General features: G+C 32.1%; 1 protein-coding gene across 2 annotated transcripts in view; it reads right to left on the reverse strand.

Annotated features, from left to right (window-relative positions):
• LOC126743130 (uncharacterized) overlaps nucleotides 1-16,466 on the reverse strand; it is an 802,914-nt gene that overhangs the window by 422,003 nt on the left and 364,445 nt on the right. The gene's annotated exons all lie outside the window — the stretch shown is intronic.

The following is a 16,466-nucleotide window of genomic DNA, read 5'->3' on the forward strand; positions in this document are numbered from 1 at the left end:
CCGTTAAAAAAAGACATAAATAGCTCATAAATGGTAATATTACTTATATTTAAACTCTATAATAATTAATAAAAATTTAGCAGGTAAATATTTGTTGACGACGTCACTGGTAGAGTGTGCTTGTATTGGTGGCGTCAACAATGCGTTCGAGCGGCGTTGCGATGCCATTAACGTTTTCTCGTTGCTTCGTACTTTATTTTCATTTATTTAACGTATATTGACTTCGATATAGAGTATCTTATCAAATTTATTTTTAAAAAATGCTTGATATTTTATTAAAGGGGAGCAGTAGTATTGTTTTAAGTTTTCGGAAAAAACTGAAAACTTTTATGATATTAGAAAGTGATTTTTGCCATTTCTCTATAAGCATTTGGCATCATTGTATCAGAGATGTTGCAAGCAAACAAACCTGCCCATAGTTCCACGGCATGCTACTTCTAGCCTTTCAATGTTCTAAGGGCATAATACATAGACGATAAATAGTTAAAAAGTAGGAAATAATTTGTTTTTATTGTAGTAGAATATTCGAATTATTTTTAAAATTAATCAAAACATTTTTGATCATAATTCCGTAACCACAATTTTAAAAAATTTTTGTAAACAGACTTCATATTTTATGTAGATTCGTATTTAAGAATAAAAAACACGTCATTCCATTTAAAATAAGGAAGTGACCCTCCCCCCCTCTTAGGGGGGTGAAGGGACAAATGTCAAAAATATCTCAAAAAGTGCCCCCCAGTATTCTTGAAATGTCACCAAAATGTCAAAAAAAAATTTGCAGACGTTTTTGACATATCGCATTGTAACACTTTAAAAAACTCACCCTGTATACTAATAATTTTGATTCTTACATTAGAAACTCTCAGTACTTTTTAGAAAAACTTTCTACAATTTCTTTTAACCCCCATGATCTTTTGCTAAGTTTTGACGTTGTAAGTCTTGTGTTTATTAATGTTTCAGTTGACAGAACTTTAAATATTATTAGAAATGCTCGAAAAACTCATCCATTATCCCAAAGATGCTGGTCATACACTTTTATAAAAGGTAAAAAACACGAAATCTACAGCTTCACAATATTTGTGATACTGTAGATTTCGTGTTTTTTACCTTTTATAAAAAAAAAATATTAAAAATGAATTACAGGATGTAATTTGGCAGAATGCACAGCACTAAGTGTACAATTTTAGAACCTTTAACCTATTGTGTGAAAACTATTTATTTCCGATATAATAATGAATTTTATCAACAAAACTTTGGTATAGCTATAGGTTCTCTTCTCTTACCAATTTTATGAAATATATGTGAAGAATTTGAAATCTGAAATTATTACTACATTTATTAAAAAATCTAAAATATGGTGGCAACATATTTTTTCAATTTATCAGCATAACGAATTAGGCCGTAGACTTTTTTTAAGTTACATTAACTCCAAAGATTCACAATACACGGTATTTAAGTAAGTTTACTTTACCACAACATTAAATTTTGAAAGTCCTTTAGTTTTATAGGAGTTAAATTGTGGAATAAAATACCAGGCGAAATTTTAAAAAAATCCTTAAATAAGCTTACGAAGGGTATTAAAAAGTGATGGCGCAATAATTTTGTTGAAGTGTAAGTATAAAGACGTATGTAGATTTAAACATACAGGGTGTCCTGAAATTACGCGTCAGGATTTCGGTGGGCGATTTTAGATGAATTATTAACGCAACAAACTTCTATATAATTTTTTCGAAAACTAAAAATTATCAAAGATTCAGTGTGTTAAAAAAATCTTTTTTATTAACTTTTTTCTAGTGTACTGATTTCGCTAAATTTTGAATACATGTTACTAGTGTTTTTTTATATTCACCCTATTAGTTTGACGGTAGTCGTCAATGATAAAAGGCTTAAACTATCTTTAAGCCTTCTTTTTCTTGTTTTAATCTTTTTATAAACTTGGATGTTAAATTTGTAAAGAGCATTAAAATATCTTTTTAAGGTGCTTTTGAAATTAAGAACTAAATTTAATTACTTGCTCTGACTTTAAACATTAATCGTACCTTAATAATTACAAATTCGTATTTTTAAAATTAACACTGCAAGCCTTGAAAACATATATTGTTAGAGGGTAATTTGTTGAATAAAATAACTATATACGATAGAAAATATGCCTTCCTTCTATATGTCTTCACGGTTATTTACAGGAATCTGTAGATGAGAGATTTAGATAACCCCAAAAGAAAAAATCCATAGTGTTTAGATCTGGCGACCTGGGAGGCCATTGCACAAACCCACCACATCCAATCTATCTTTCAGGGAAATTTTGATATAAATGTTCTCTCACTGCTCCATTGAAATGGGGTGGAGCATGGTATTGTAGCAGCCACATTTCACTAGTAGATTGGGCAAATAATTTTTTAAAAAGTTTAAGTAGACCTCATCATTTAGCCTTTGCGGTAAAAAATGTGTCTCTATTAAATGATCGTCGAAAGTCACACTTAAAAGAAAAAAAAAGATAATTTATTCTGAAACGACCATGTTCATTATGAAGATTTAGTAAATTATCATGTCCAAAGCCAGCTTCATCGATGAAGAGAATAAAACGTGTGGAATTTTTCTTTATTTTTAATAATCCTACAAAAATTAAGTCGAGCCACTGGATCTTTAGGGTTTAAAGCTTAAATCTTTTGATAATGAAAGGGATGTAGAAAGTGCTTTTGTAAAATTTCATGAACCGTATTTTTCGGGATATTTTTCTGAGTTGCAATTGATATTGCGCTAAGGGTAGGGTTATCCTTAATCTCGTTCAAAACACGGAGTTCCGTTCTTTGAGTTAGACGACCCACATCATGTCGAATAATTTTAAATGCTCCAATTTCTCCTTATCTCTGATTAATAGGGCTAAACATTTGCGATCGTGGTAGTCTTCTCTTCGGAAATGCTTTTTGGACAAACGTTGGGCTCTTACCACATTTTCCCCAGTTGCACCATAATAATAATGCATGTCGCGTAGCTCTGTGTTAAAATACAAATTATTATTAATATTATTCATCTTATTTTTAATCTTAGTGATTATAAAATTATCAGAATTGCAGATAATATTATCTGTCAAAATTTATAATACAATGTCATAACTCATTTCCATGGAAACTAAAGCGTTTTGTTTTAAGGCTTGCTTTGTTAATTTTGAATATTAAAATTGCTCTTTACTAATTTGAAATTAAAATTTATAAAAAGATTAAAACAAAAAAGTTAATTTTCCTAAGGTGAAGGACAACTTAAGTCTTTTGTCATTGACGACTAGCATCACAAATTAATAGGGTGAATTCAAAGAGACACTAGTAACAGGCTCTTTGTATCCGATTTTCCTTCCCGGGGGTTTATCCGCTGTTCTTTGCGCTCCACAGTCAATATTGTTTTTATTTATTTTTTTGTAAATAAGCTAGGGTTTATGGAATAGGTGTTGTTTTAACTGTTTAGAACAATGGTATTAGACAGGTATGCCGACATTGGCGACGTCAGTGTTATTCGTGCATGTGTATATCTTTAATTACTCACTAGACTTATGCGTATACATTTATTTTTCATATTTATTTGGACAAATAAAAGTATTTTGCTTTTGATGTGAAATTCAAGTTTTTTTAAGAATCTATAGCTTTATTTAACATATCCACTGTTTATGTATATCCAGCTCAAAATAATAAATGTATTTGGTAAAAGAAATAGGGTTCTTTGATAAGTGAGCAAATTAAAATCTATCTGGCGGCAATTATAGGTCATCAAATCTTCCAACTATTTCAGAATATAAATATTTAGAAAAAAAATGCTAAAATGAAACTTGAAAATTGCGACAAAAGCGTATTCAGTCATTATGTACAGATATACTACGGTAAAACAAGATCATGAGTTTTGTGTCTACATCGACCAGGCAAATTTCTTTCTTGGATACTAAAACTCTATATGTGGCGGTGGTGTATATAATATTTTGGACACCAATTATTTAAGTTATGAAAATTAATGAACAACAATATTTTAAATCTTTGCACTTGATATATCTGGACTTTTTGAGTCTTTACTGTGTCGAGAATATCAAGAAGTTTTTTACTTTTAATTAGATTATTTGCAATAATGCCTATCTGAAAATCATGATTAAAGTTAACGAGGTAGTTAGTAGTAGTGCTAATAGAGCTTATTGCTAAATCTGTATATTAACGCCTATTCATCCTAGTGAATATCTTCGAACCGGACTACTTACTAGTAGCTAATTTTATAAACACGCAGACAAGTGGGATAAGCATAATGGAGGTAATTTATCTTTAATTTAAATTTTTTACCTTTTTACGGTTAGTTTTTTGAAGGTGGTAGAGTAGAGGTGGTAGAAAGTGGTAGTGGTAGTTTTTTTTACGGTTACTTATTATAAATGCTGACTGAAAAAATGTAAATGCAGTTGTCAACTTTATTAGTTTAAATAGTACACACCATTAATTAATTCATGTTTGGATTTTAGGATAAATTCTAAACACATTTCATGTATAACAGCCTACACCAATCTTGAACTGTTTTCGAAATATCAACAATTGAAATTCAAAATTTTTAAAAACTTTACCAGGCTATAAAATGTAAATGATTTAATCGTTTAACAATAACTTTAGATTTAACTAAAGATTTAATAAAAAAAAATGTTTAAAATGCTAAGAAAAAAATGCTCTTTTTTAATAAAGGTAATAAAAACTTTGTTACAAAGCAAAACTATTTTTAAATGTTCAAAATGCACTTCCCTACAATACGCAAGGTTGAAATCAAATTTGTCAATAACGTTTCGAATCATTTGTTGTATAATTTGGCCACTATCATTTATTATGCATTGTAGTAAGTCCTCCATATTTTCACAAATACTCTATTTTTGAAATTGCCCCAAAAAATTTAATCTAAAGGGAAGAGGTCTAGGGATCTAGCTAGCCATTCTGTGGTACCATCCATCCATCTATTTGGAAAAGTAAAATTTAAATAATTACGCACCTCTCGACTATAGTGCGGAGGAGCGCCATCTTGTTAAAACCATACTTGTCTGTAGTTTGGACCGGCCAAACGTCTAATTTCAGCAACAATCCGGTTTTGAAGGATTTCTAAATACTTTACGAAAGTCAGCTTTTTCTTACTGAAGTACGAGCTAATTATGTGGATTTCAAATATTGCACCCCACACTTTTTAGGGATACTGGGTATGCACTTCCCGCATCCAATGTGAATTTTCATCGACCCAGTATCTGTATCTAATTTTAACGTTTAAAATGCAATGAAGCAAAACATAGCTTTATTCGAAAACATAATGTTATTTAATAAGTTCTGATCTTGGTTTAGATTTGCCATAATTGTTTCACAAAAATCGACATTTTTGTCAAAATCCTCTTCCAACAGTTCTTGCACTATACGTGAATTTTCAAAGGACGGAATTTATTTTGTTATAAAATTACTTCAACCGATGATTTATGCATGCCAATTTCTTAAGCGGTTATTCGCAACGAACTGTCGGGATTTTTAACAGAACATTGTAAAACTTCCAAACTTTTGTCATCCTTTGTTGAAGATTTTGGCTGACCAGGTCGAACCTTCTTACTATTTTCTAAGCAGTTGATAAAGTAATTAGATTTTGATTTAGAAATAAATCACTAAATAAATTAGCGACCTCTTCGCATGGTATAACATGATCTGCATAACTTCTTCACCTTATTAATTTTTTTTTCTCTTTCATTTAATTTTGTCCAATATGAAACTGAGTCCAATAGTAAAGATGTCAAATCTATTAATCAAAGTGAAAGTGTCCCACCTGGCAGAAAAGAGTACAAGGAGTTAAATAATTTAGGTTTTAAGACGTAAAGTTTTTAAAAACTCTGGTTTTCAATTGTTATTATTTCAAAACATTTTAAAATTGATATAGGGTGTCCCGGAAAATGTGGAAAATCTCTCGGATTCAGGTGGAAAATAAGGAATAATATGTAACTTTCCTATAAAAAAATTTCCTATATGCCCTCTAAGATGCGGCCCCTTAAAGTCGCTGCTGAAAATCGGTTTTTCCTGAACAACTTTTAAAGTACAGAGTGCTTAAAACAGATTTACCTTGTTTATTTTACAGCGGCGAACTAGGTTGTACATGATAATGCTGACATTTTTAACATCCTGTATGATAAAAATTCTAAAATAATAAATATGTATGGCTTGAACTTTAAACTAAAGAAAAGGCACTTTTGTTCAATATCGATAAAATAAACCGTTTTAAAGAAAAAAAAAATAAGTAATCACTGTTTTATTTTAATTAAAAAGAACCGTGGGGTCTTTTTTCAGCGATGCGACAGTTATTTACATACCAGAGAAGTTCCACTTAAAGCTGTTTAATCTAAAAAAGTACATGTTTTTAAAAATGCAGTATGGGTCTTAGAAAGGCACCTTAAGTAAATTAGTTTGAGAAATGTACACCTGTTCTGCCTTGAAACGAAAAAACAACGTAATTAATATAGATGCTGATAATTCGAAATAATTAATTAAAAATTTCATAAGCAGGTTCCACTTGCGCAATGTATCATCCTTCATCTATACAACGGTTTGGAAAAACGTTATTCAGGTGGTTCCTTACAGAAACGCTGAAATGAGGTAGGGTTCCATCAGGCATAAAATACATGTTTTTTTTTCACGGATCGCAAGTGGTAAATGCTCTATTAAATCCAGAAGATTGTTTTGAAGAAACTCCAAATAAAGTTCTCAAAAAATTGCCAATGATTTCTGCCTAGATATTAATTGATTGAAACTTATATTGATGATACAACAGTGGTATGAGGATTTTTATCAGCCCATACATGCGAGTTATGTAAATTGTTAGTACCATTTTTGGTAACCTCGCTTCATCGATAAAATGAATAATGCTAATAAAGTTTGGATTAGTTCGCTGCTGATCTAATAGCTAGTTCGCGAACTGTATTCTACGAGGAATATCTTCAAGAGTTCGTGCACTTTTTGTAGATGATATGGGTGTAACAGCTGCTCTTGAAGTTTTTTATGTATTGTTGATTTTGACGTATTAAGCGATTAATTTTCGACTGCTTATTAAAGGAGTATCAGGTACATCCAAAATATTTTCCTCCAATTGTACCGTACGTACTGTTCTCTGATCAGCATCAGTACTTTTTTCCTAAAACTTGCTAAAATTATAATAAAAAAAGTCAATAATATCACCTAAATAAGAGGAATCACCTACCAGTTTCCCTTAAATGTTGGTTAATTCGTTTAAATGTCTTTTGACTTCGAACAGTGCGATTAGAAAATCCTTCTTCATATAACTTTTTTGCTTCCAATGTATTACAAGAGGCAACACCATACATAAGAAAATTCAAAATAGAACTTCTCTGTCGTTTGAATAACTGTCGCACCACTGAAAAAAGAACATATCATGGTTCTTTTTAATTAATATAAAACAGTTATTCCGTTTTTTTTTCTCCAAAATGGTTCAGTCTAACGAGAATGAACAAAAGTGCCCTTTCTTTAGTTTTAACTTCAAGCTATCCGTATTTGCTATTTTAGAGTCTTTATCATACAAGGTGTTAAAAATATAAGCATTATAATGTACAACCTAGTCCACCCCTGAAAAAATAAATAAGGTAAATATGTTTTAAGGACTCCGTTTTAAGAAGTTCTTAGTAGTGTTAATCACGGCGTCTTTAAGGGGCAGTATTTACTTAGGGAAGGCCTAAGGAATTTTTTTTATAAGTTTTATTTTTTTTCGAGAGATTTCTCACATTTTCCGGGACATATATATATATTTCCGGACATATATATATATTCCATTATAAATAGAATCTAAAAATGCAATTATAAATAAGGTGTTAAAACTATAATATATAAACTATAATTAAAATTGTGCTCTTTAAAATAATAAAGTTGACAGCTTCCCGGTCTTCCTGACGCACCCTGTATATTTTTAAGATATCTGAAAACATGCAAAAAGATTAATGAGAACTATCCGAGAGAACCTATTTCCCCTTATTTTTCAGGCAGTAAGATGAAGGAATATTACTAAAGTTTTTAACATCTAAATATCTGAGAATGGCGGTATTTGGTATATTATTATTTTGAAATCTTTTGGCGACATAAACAGAGATCTACTGGAAGTTAGAAACCGCAAGTCTAAGATTCATGGGGTAAAGTTTATATTATACTATTTTAAACATTTTTAAAGCATCCATTGTTTATCTATCATTTATGTATTTTAACGGCGGAGATAAAATAAAATAAAAGTACAGGCATATAACAGTAATAAGTTGCAAACATAAAAAATATAACAAATAATTAATGATATGGAAATAAACAAAATTATAAAAAGTCAAAAAATAGCAATAATGTAAAACATAATTTTACAGACAATTATTGTCTTTTAGTACATTCAGTTTTATTTCAAGTGAATTAACAGAGTTATCAACAAGGGTGTTAAGATTAAGTTCCTTAAATACTCTTATCATTCTGATGGTGTTTAAAGAACATATACCGTACTTAGCACGACGAAAAGGCAAACAAAACGTAGCAGGATTCTAATATCTATTATTGATATTGACATTGAATAGTATATTTTCTAAAACACCAACGCAATAAAAAATTTTATTTTATTTTTTATTAAATGTAAGTAATTTCAAATGAGTCCTTCTAACCTTAATACTATCGATATTTAATATATCATTTACTTACTAGTTTTTAATTTTAATGAAAATTCTGGTAAATATCAATATCAGTTTTAAAAGTTGGTGAATGAAGAGATGCTTTCAATGCTTAAAATGGCTTCGATTATTTCCAGATGTTTAGTATAAAAAGGTAACTAATCAAGCGAGGCATATACAAGTTCAGAACAAACAACTGAAAAGTAGAGCACCTTGAAAAAAAGACAGATAATTTACCAGAGTTATGAAACATATTAAGAACCGACATATACAACAAAGAGCGTAACAAAACCAAAATTACGCATATTCTTACTGATAATATAACATATATATAACAAAGAGCATAACAAAACTAAAAATACGCATATCCTTACTGATAATCACATTATAATAAGACACAGATGTCAATTTACTATCCAGTTACAGACCCCAGTCTCTAACCATTCTGATACATTTGCGAACCATTTAATGTTTAATGATCTACAGCTAATCTCAGAAAACGACCAAATGAAATACTTAAGCATTTTTTAATATTAAGTTGAAACTCATTATTTACTGATCATAAAATAATAATACTATTAACATCAGCTTGTAAAAGATGCGAACTCTTAGTGAATTTTATCACTTTGTATAATTTTAGGTCGCCTGCAAATAAAAAAAATTCCGACTGACGAATCACATAACACAGGTAATAAATAAATCGAGTAAAAATAAGCCCTATATTGCAGCAGAAAAGATCCGAATTTTTTCAAAAATTTTGTTATTTATGTTCACAAATTGAATACGATTCGACAAAAATCGATCAATCCATCGTTAAAAAAACTTGGCATTGAGATTCACTGCATGAAAGGGCATAGGTGAATCCGCATTTCAGTGTACTTTAATGACATAAATAATTTTCAAAGGAGAAAATAATACAATACTGACGATGATATGATGATGTTTATAAACAGTTTATATCATAATTTGTTATCTGCTAGAAAACTTTAAATTTATTACATGACTTATAAAAAATGTCACTATAAAATTGTTAAAAGAAATAAAAACGAGAGCCAAATCATAATCTATTTATATATAATAATCAAAATATAAATATTGATTATTAATAGTAAAATGTGCATACCTTAAGATATTCCAAAACAATATTAATCTTAGATAAGTTGTTAAACAATATTACTCTTCGATTTAAAACTGCATGTTAGCGACCATGAATCTTACAACATATTAAGCGTTGCCTGTAATTTTTTTCTGTTTTAATTTATTTATTTTTGAATTTATTAAGGTTTTCTTGTTAAGCATTAATTATCTATACATTTCATATCAACGGATATAGCTGAATGCAACGGGCAGCTATATAATCCAGTTTTCTTCGATTAATCATCGCCTAAATGGCAATAAGAAACTTAGGTATTCTGGTGCTAGTGGTAATCCAATAATAGCTCTTAATTGAGTCCAATAAATATATCATGATTCTATTATTTGCAAGCATACTTAATAAAATCTTTTCTAAAATCGATTTAATATCATTTCAAATCACATTAAATTTTGGCAAAATGTATCTATCTCTCAAAAAATATTTTATACGTATATTTATACAAGAAGAAGAGATACCGCAAATTCAAGAGTTAGAATATTTTCAAATTATTTCTAACGATTAAGGAAACTTAGCTCTTCTGCAAATGATGAAAAAAACCTGGATCATTCCATCAATCTTATCAATAGATCCGGTCTTCCTTCATGCAGTTTTAACGATTTAAGAAAAAGATTAAACAGAAGAATATATATTATACGTATTTATTTAAATTGTTGAGACTTTTCAACTATATCAATCAAGTATGTGTGTGAACATCATCCTTATTCCGTTGCTATGATTGATATTGTTATTAGCTAATAGAAATTGTAATGTTAGTTCTTTTACCGTTCTCTTACCAGTCTTACCAGAATCTAGTAATATAATCTAGATATAATCATATAAAATACGTCTCTAATAGAAACTGGCTAGATTTAGGTATCCTTTTATACACTACTAAAACTTATTATATAGTACGTTATATTTACCTTCATTAACAATCCGCTTAAATTAACTTTCTTTATAATTTCCTTTCATATTATATTTGCTATCAGAGACAACCAAAATATATAAAAGCCCTAAACATGTTCAAGAGAATTCAAAAAACAATTCGTTACTTTACTACTTTTGACAATTTGTAAACAACCTCTGAATAGCGCTATTTAATGCTTAAAGTATCTTAAAGCATGACGTCATGACTTAATCGCCAGAATTAAATTTTTTAGAGACGCCTATAAAATACGGCTTTTATTCCGAATCTTATACCTTTTTTGAATATTTTCATCCCTTTTATGAGATCCTGATTAATTAATTCAATAGTCTAACCACGCGTGTTGGAAATGTATATTTACATCAGTAAGAATAATATGATATGAATTGTAAGATGTGTTTATTTTTTGCATTGTTCTGTTGAGACCCCTAATTTTATTGCAAACTGGACTTATTTGACTAAAACTATGTCTTAAGTCTTTCTGGGGTTAAAACAAAATCACCAAACAAACATTCACTTTTATATATAAAGATAAGAGCCAAATAGATAATGTTAAATATAATAATTAAATTATATTTTTCTTATACGCAATGATTTTAAATGATTTTAAAGTATGATCCATACTTAGACAATAAAAATTAAACTAAGTAAATACACCTCAACATAAGATATAGTTATTTGAATAAATGATATACAGGGTGTCCCGTAATTAATTGGGCATAGGTTAATGTAGGATACCTGACAAGAAAATAAACCGTTTGAGCTCAATATCGCTTAGCAAAATTTGGTTTTCGTTTATTGGTTTTCGTTCTACAGGGTGTTAAAACTAATTTTTTACCAAACATTTATTGAAATATTTTGGAATCCACAGGACAGATTAACCTAAAATTTGGCGTACTCTTATTATTTTGGATGATGAACACGAATATGATATTTATTTTGCCATTGCCACTAGATGACGCCACATACAACAACATTGAGTGATTAAAAAGGTCATAACTTTTTTGACCTCCCTGTACTACATATGCGAGTGAAAATAATAAAACAGCATTTAATTCTAGTCAAAAAAGGTATACTTCTTTGATCTCCAAAAAGTAGATCGTTTTCGAAATAAACGCATTGTATATTTTTGGGATTCTTGTGGTGCCCCTGGCTGGGCTAAGATATTCCCAATATCGGTTTAATAAAAAGGCTACTCAATTTTACAGTTTGCCTTTAATGGTAATGGTTTGAGTTACATGTTTGATTGTTTGTTATTCTTAAACTTAAGCGAACTAAAAAATACTGCTTCACAGCCTCTTCCCTTCGATTCTCCCGTCGACTCGTCGCGATCGCGCAGGTTAAAGCGGAGAGCTTCGATTGGCCTGCCCGGTCACGTGACGCAAAAGTAGAGTACATATTGTTTCGTGTCCTTGTTTCTCGCATTATGCAATAAAGGATCGAGTAACGCAGGAATGATAAATTAAATTTAGCTTTTATACAGTGTCGCACCATTAAACAAATAACTTACATTAAATAAAACTAATCATACCGCCACCCTTGAAAGTACCCGGAGTACCTTTCAATAAGCTTAAGCTCGAAATTTAAGTAATTAAAGAAAATGAATAAGTATAACTTAAATTTAACAAATTAAACTAAGATATGACTTAAAGTTAAGATTCACAAGTTCAGTTAGAACAAACTAAGCTAACACTGACAAAGGGTTTAGTCGGAAATTGGAAGAGGGCATACCTTCGATACTTCGTTTTAAAATTTTAAAATTAAATTTTAATTAAAATTTTACCTATTTAATAAATTAAAATTTTACCAACGATACTTCGTTTTAAAATGTTTCCATTAGAAATCCGCACACTCACCACACGCACCACTCCATCCTTTCCGGGGTGAATATCAGTGATTCGCCCAGCGGTCCACTTGGAAGGGGGGTTGCTGTCATCCTTGAGCAAAACCAATGCGCCAAGAAGGTTGGGACTTTCACTTTTGAAGCGCCACTTGTGTCTCTCATGGAGGGTGTGGAGGTACTGCTCTGACCATCTCCGCCAGAAATGTTGAACCATAGACTGGAGCATTTGATATCTAGTAAGCCGATTCATTGGGGTCTCCTTGAAGTCAGCATCGGGAACCATATTGAGCGCATGTCCAATAAGGAAATGCCCGGGAGTTAAGGATTCAAGGTCTAAAGGATCGTTGCTGAGGGGCAGAATAGGACGGGAGTTCAATATTGCCTCTACCTGAACCACAAAGGTATAAAACTCTTCATAGGTTAAACGGTTATCCTCAGATAAAATACGCCGCAAATGGTGTTTAAATGATTTCACTACACCCTCCCATAAACCCCCAAAATGTGGTGATCTAGCAGGGTTAAAGTGAAAATTAATCATGTTGTTTTTAAAATAAGCCTGAAGCTCAGAAGTATCATAAAATTTGAATATTTCTTGTAATTCACTCTGTGCTCCAACGAAATTCGTTCCATTGTCAGAGTACAAATGTTTACACAACCCTCGTCTTGACACAAACCGTTTAAGCATAGCTATAAAGCCTTGAGAGGTTAGATCGCTGACTACCTCTAAGTGTACAGCCTTGGTAGCTAGACAGACAAAGACGCATAAGTAGGCCTTTATAAATCTGCGGTTTCTTAACTTCGATTCCTTCATAAGAAAAAATCCAGCAAAATCTACGCCGGTGTGAAGGAATGGTTTAGAAGGGGTAACTCGGGGTTCAGGTAAGTCTCCCATGAGGGTAGCTAAGGGCTTGGGATTTACTTTATAGCAAACTACGCATTTTCGAATAATAGATTTTACGGCTGATTTTCCATGAAGAGGCCAAAAGGATTGCCTGACAAACGATAGTGTTGATTGTACTCCTGGGTGAAAGTTTCTTTTATGCTCATGAGTGATAATCAAACGGGTCAAAGGGTGATATTGTGGTAACAACATAGGATGTTTGGTTTGGTAATCGAGCAAAGAATTTTTTAATCGTCCACCGACACGCAGAATACCTTGACTATCTATAAATGGGTTCAAGGATTTTAGTTTACTTTGAGGTTTTACATTTCCCTTAACTTTAAGGTTTCGAATGTCGTCAGAAAAACATTCAACTTGGGCCATGATGACTAGAGTATTTAATGCATTCTGACGCTCTGTGGGCGTTAAATGTCCAATTTGACGAGTGGTCTTGGGTGATTTTATATTCTGAACAAATCTAAGGCAATAGGCGGTTACGTTGACTAGCTTGTTGTAGTCTGAAAATTTGTCAAACAAAGAATTTCTTTCTATATGAGCTGAAGTAAGGATTATGGACTTTGGGTTCAATTCTAGGATGCCAGGATCGGGTGGTTTACGTTTAAAATTCAAAATATTGGTATTCTTTGGCCAAAATTCTGTAGGCTTCGAAAGAAATGAAGGTCCATGCCACCATAAGGAACAAGATTTCAGATCTTGAGGATTGGTGCCTCTAGATATTATGTCTGCTGGATTTTCTGTTGAAGATATGTGGTGCCAACTGTTTATATTGGTAAGTTGCTGAATTTCAGAAACTCGATTGCACACATAAGTCTTTAACTGGCGAGGTTCCAAAGAAATCCAACAGAGAACTATGGTAGAGTCGGTATAAAAATTTATTTTGTCTGGGTTGCAATCTAGGGCATTTAGAGCCTTCTTCATCAATCGTGATAAAACTAGAGCTCCGCAAAGCTCCAGATGGGGCAAGGTTGCAGCCTTTAGGGGAGCTACTCGACTTTTAGCACATAAGAGGTTGACTGCAATGTTGCCAAGTGGGTCAATTGAACGCACATAGATAGATGCTCCAAAGGCATTTATTGAGGAATCACAAAATCCATGGAGCTCTAAGAAAATTGCATTTTTGATGGTTACTTGTCGAGGAATTCGCAAGTAGTCTACTAAAGATAGATGATAAATAAAATTTTTCCAAGTTCGAAAAACATCTGTGGGAACAGGATCGTCCCAATCGACCTTGAGAAGCCATAACTTTTGTAAGAGCAGCTTTATTTGAACTATCATGGGACCTAAGAGGCCCAACGGGTCAAAGATTTGAGAAATTGAGGAAAGAATGGTTCTTTTTGTTACTGGTTTAGAATTGGAGTTTATGGTTGAAGTGTATATAAATAAATCTTGTCTGGGATTCCAGGATATCCCAAGGGTTTTTGTACTATGCTCATCATTCAGAATAAAATGTGTGTCATTAGATGCATCTGGGCTTAACTCTGATAACACTTCGGGGTCATTTGAGCAAAACTTTCTTAAGTCAAATCCAAATTTCTTAAGAAGAGCAACAAGATTCTTTCCAAGGACGATAAGCTCTTCTTTGGTATCAGTTCCTGAGGCGATATCGTCAACGTAGCAGTCCGTACGTAACACTTGACTTTCATGGGGGTAGTTGTTTTTAGAACGATCAGAAATTTCCTTGAGACAGCGGGTAGCTAAATAGGAGGAACTTGCCATACCATAAGTGACAGTATTTAAGGTAAAATGTCGAATATTTTCGTTGGGGTTGTCCCGCCATATTATACGCTGAAGGTTGCGTTGACATGGCTCTAGTAAAACCTGGCGATACATCTTGGCGATGTCACCGATAAGAACATAATTGTGTTTACGGAATTTCACAATGATGGAGAACAAATCGTTTTGAATATTAGGACCTATTTTAAGGGTGTCGTTCAGGGATAGGCCCGTGCTTGAGATGCAGGAAGCATCAAAGACTACTCTTAAACGAGTTGTGGTGCTATCAACCTTTTCGACACAGTGGTGGGGAAGATAATAGCATGGATACTTAGAATCAATTAATTGATTAGGTTGTATTTCAGACATGTGGCCCAAAGAGATATATTCTTTAATAAAATCTATGTATAATTTTTTAATTTCTGGGTGCTTGTCAAATTTCTGCTCCAGAGAATAGAATCTCTTTAAAGCAGGCTGCAGAGTGTCACCTAGATTAAAAACATTGGGTTTAGTAGGTAGTTGCACTACGAAGCGACCTGTTAAGTCCTGATGAGTGGTTTCTTGAAAATGATCTTCACATTCGAGCTCTTCTTTAGAGAGGACTTGGGGTACTTGCTGAGTGGTTTCTTCTGTCAACCAAAATTTTTCAAGACATCCTTGGAGGTCATTGGTGCAAAACAATGATTGGCTATGGGTTTTATACGATGATGCATAGGAAACATTTGCCAGTAAAGAAAGTGGTCCGCTTACTACCCATCCAAGCTGGGTCTCTTGTAGAATGGGATTGCCATTACCTGTTTTTATTTGCCTAGAGCAAAGTATATTATAAAATAAACCAGCTCCTATCAGAAGATCAACCTCCGAAGGGGTGTGAAAGCTTGAATCAGCAAGAATGATGTCAGCGGGTAGTTTTATGCTAGAAATGTCAATGGGAATTTGAGGTGTAAGCTCTGTGATTTTATTAATCACCAAGGCTGGAATTTTAGCTGAAAAATTATTGACCATGGACTTTATTTGTAACTGGACTCGTTTAGTGAGGTTTGTGACGTCAGGGCCTATGCCAGAGACTGACATATTCACAGATTGGTATGGTATATTTAATAGCTTGAATAATTTTTCACTAATAAAGTTTGATTGGCTACCATTATGCAAAATGGCTTTGCAAATAATGGGTTTGTGGTTTTTGTCATAAATACATAAGGATGCTGTAGTCAGAAGAACAAATGAGTTGGGATTTTGGCTGGCACAATACAGGTTTTGGGTTGCATGGCT

This window comes from Anthonomus grandis, chromosome 12 (assembly GCF_022605725.1).
Source record: "Anthonomus grandis grandis chromosome 12, icAntGran1.3, whole genome shotgun sequence".
Classification (NCBI taxonomy): Eukaryota; Metazoa; Arthropoda; class Insecta; order Coleoptera; family Curculionidae; genus Anthonomus; species Anthonomus grandis.